This window comes from Epinephelus moara, chromosome 23 (assembly GCF_006386435.1).
Source record: "Epinephelus moara isolate mb chromosome 23, YSFRI_EMoa_1.0, whole genome shotgun sequence".
NCBI lineage: Eukaryota > Metazoa > Chordata > Actinopteri > Perciformes > Serranidae > Epinephelus > Epinephelus moara.
Window position 1 is genome coordinate 27,390,781 of NC_065528.1, and position 3,224 is coordinate 27,394,004.

Sequence of the window (3,224 nt, forward strand, 5' to 3'; positions counted from 1 at the left end):
TTTTTGTTTGTTGTTTTGGCCTGGGCTCACCCTGACGTCTTTTGCTCCGTTTTGTGTGCGATATTGTACGGTGTGTTTTTGGAGTGTGTAGCAATAAATTGCTCACTTGTACATTTACTCTCGTGTTTCTGTGTGTCCTTATGTTACGCACCCACACCCCTAGACCGGGGCGTAACATATGTTCATTTCAAATAGAGCACCAACAGTCAACCTTTTAATATGGTTGCAATATCAAGTGTCACATAAGACAAAAGGAAAGCAGCAAATTCTCCTATTAGGGAAGTGTTGGGGGCTTTTTTCTCAAATTGAAAAATGACTCAGACTAATCTGTTATCAAAACAGTAGTTATCAGTTAAGCAACTCATTGTTTCAGCTCTGACCTCAATTAGTTGCAGCACATGTGTAATAGTTCCAGTAGCACTTGAAGAGGTAACGTGGACCCGAAGCGTGACTTGTGGAAGTCAGTCCCACGTGAAATCCAACCACCAGCCAAACACCCTGCCTTTGTTTACACTTCCCCCCTGAGAGATGGTCCAGTGGACTTTTAGTCTGGGCTGCTGTGAGGTCTGACTGTTTGACAGTCACGACAGCCCAGACTTTTAACTGGTGCAGCGGTGGTCACATTGAGACACTGCACAAACAACTCTCTGTCTTTCAAAAAACTCACATGATAGCAGCACAACACTGATCTTAAGTTCTTACAGTTTTTCCATGTGGCCCTAAACTACATCATAGTTAAAAAAAAATCACATTGGAGGGGGAAACTAATAAAGGAGGATTGTGGAAAAGGGGGCAGGAGGAACTGAGTAAGAGATCACCGCCAGCCAAGAAAAACTGACTTTCATAGCTTTTGTTATCAAGGTCTTAGCACAGAAGCAGTATGAAGTCTTTTTAGGGCACAGTTTCACAGCTGCTGCCTTAAACTGAGAAAAAAAATGCTGCAAAGTCAAACAAGCTCTATAGTAGTGCCTAAAATGACTGACACCATAAACACAGAAGCATCCCTACACACAGGAAAACCGTCACTCAATCCTGTCAGGAAGCGTTTCCTGTCACATTCTGGAGAAACATCTTCCTCTTTGTCAGAAATGGCCATTTCCCTGCAGTCCCTGCTGCACTCTATGTTGCACTCTATGCACCGACAAAACTGAAATACTCCAAAAGCCACGTGTACAGATCATATTTAAAACTGGGCCCTTTAATTATATTCCTGTGAGACAAATGTTTCAGATTAAGTTAGGATTTTAATTCAATTTCAGAAGCCTGTAAACATCCACATATATCATGTGGCACTACAGTGACAGCTCCCTTCTTTCAAAATACACCACCACAAGTACTGCACCAGGAATGCAGGGAATGCAATGTCAGAAAAAAAGGTGCCTGTCACAGAAAGGCCTGGACAGTTTTCTTGACACGTGGCTTCAAGATAAATAATTTAAAAACTAGAACACTTTGGGTTCTGTGCCATGTTGATCTTACTGCGATTTTGCTGCCAATACAAATAACACCAATAATGGACTTTGCCTCCTCTTCACCTGACTGTGCAACAAATAAATGCCTGCTGCCTGGGGAAAACAAGATGACTGGTGCCAGGAGATTTGAGTCTTAAACAATCACTGCAGTGTGAAAATGAGTTTTATTATGCCAGCTCTAACAGTGTAACATCAGATATAGCTGTGCAAGCAAGTGTGCAACAGCATGGACTTTCTGAGCAGCCCACCATTAGCCGTGAGAGTGTGGTAGTGGTGGTGGCGGGCTACAAATATGGTTATTGTCAGAGAGGGAAATAAAATCCTTTGTTATGCTTTCAGTTCACTGCCCGGAAGCCAAGACATCATCAGACGTATGCAGGGAGGAAGGCTGCCAGCAGGTCATGCAGCGCCTCAGGAGGGAGGTTTTTCCTGAACAACTTAAGACTGCAGAGGTATACCCAAACAAAGGCAGCAGAAGTCTGAGATTGATAATGAAAGGAGCCGACGCTGGACCAGGAGCAGCTTTAAACTGCTGGCTGCTGCTGCCTTTTAAACAGTGGATGTGGGTGGGAGCCAAAGTGGAGGTTCACCGCAGTGATTCATGAGTTGGCTTGGGCATTAATGGTCATGTGATGCATAAATTAGCTGTGGTTAAATTAAAATACAGTTTTCACATACAAAGCTAGCACAATTCAACTCTCTGGTACAAATATAACACCCTTAAAAGTATAAAATCTGAGTCAATATGACTCTCATATCTGTTCTTCTCTGTGGATGGTATATGATATAAATTAGTAGGTTTTATATAAGTATTGTTAATATGAAAGCACTAGCAATGCAGTTATTGAGTTGCATAATGATTATGCCATTAAAAAAAAAACATAAAATGTTAATAAAACTCACAAGTATATTAGCTATGGGAATTTCTTGGCACGCAAAAGCAAAAAAATTAAATAAAAACGTCAATAAAAAATTAATTATGAGATAGTTATATATTAGATACTAGATAATATTAAAAACTAGTAAAAGTGAGCTAAGCTAAACTGTTAGTCACGCTACGTTAGCTAGCAAAGTTACGTTCAATTAAAAGGCGTACCGTTACAGTTTTAACGCAATTAAGCTAGCAGCGCAACGCAACTTTGAACAAACAAACCGTTAAACTAGCGGCTGTTTCTTAAACTTCATTTAAACTTCGGTTAAACTCACAGTTTTCGACCGATAAAAGTTTGAGGAGGGATCCTGCAGTCTCCGGCGGCTTTATTCCAAACACTTTGGGCACTTTCTACAGGAGCTTCATGGTTCGCGTTCACCTTCCCATTGAGTTTCACACTCAAATGAAGTTTTCATCCAAACTAAGAGGGGCCATTTCAAAAGGCGTCAAGCTAAAGAGACCGGAGGGACACTTCCGGGAAGACGGCCTTCAAAATAAAAGCGTTGAAGGCATCCGTTGTTGGTTGTGGTTCCCCAAACCGGGGCTGAGGTAAACTGGAGGGGTTACAAGCAGATTTAAGGAGTGAAAGAGAGGTTTTGCCCTTTTTCTTTTTAAATACTATATATTTTGAATTTGTTTCAGGACTGTAAAAAAAAAAAATCATTTATATTTTCAAAGCTTATTTCCACACTAGGGCCCTAACCTGTGATGAGGAAGCCTCGCAGAGTTTCTACTCACTCTATTCACTCTGAATTTTGTCTGGATTCTGGTTCCGGTCTAGAGAGCGGATTCGGAATTCACCAAATTCACCAAAGTAAAAG

The 3,224-nt window shown here is 41.1% G+C and overlaps 1 protein-coding gene across 2 annotated transcripts in view; it reads right to left on the reverse strand.

Moving 5' to 3' along the window:
• Positions 1-2,837, reverse strand: part of LOC126385165 (liprin-beta-1-like) — a 44,992-nt gene extending 42,155 nt beyond the window's left edge. For both annotated transcript variants that reach the window (XM_050036749.1, XM_050036748.1), the window contains exon 1: positions 2,679-2,837. The gene's annotated coding sequence lies outside the window, so the exon portion shown is untranslated. The remainder of the gene's footprint in view (positions 1-2,678) is intronic.
• Positions 2,838-3,224: the final 387 nt, after the last annotated feature.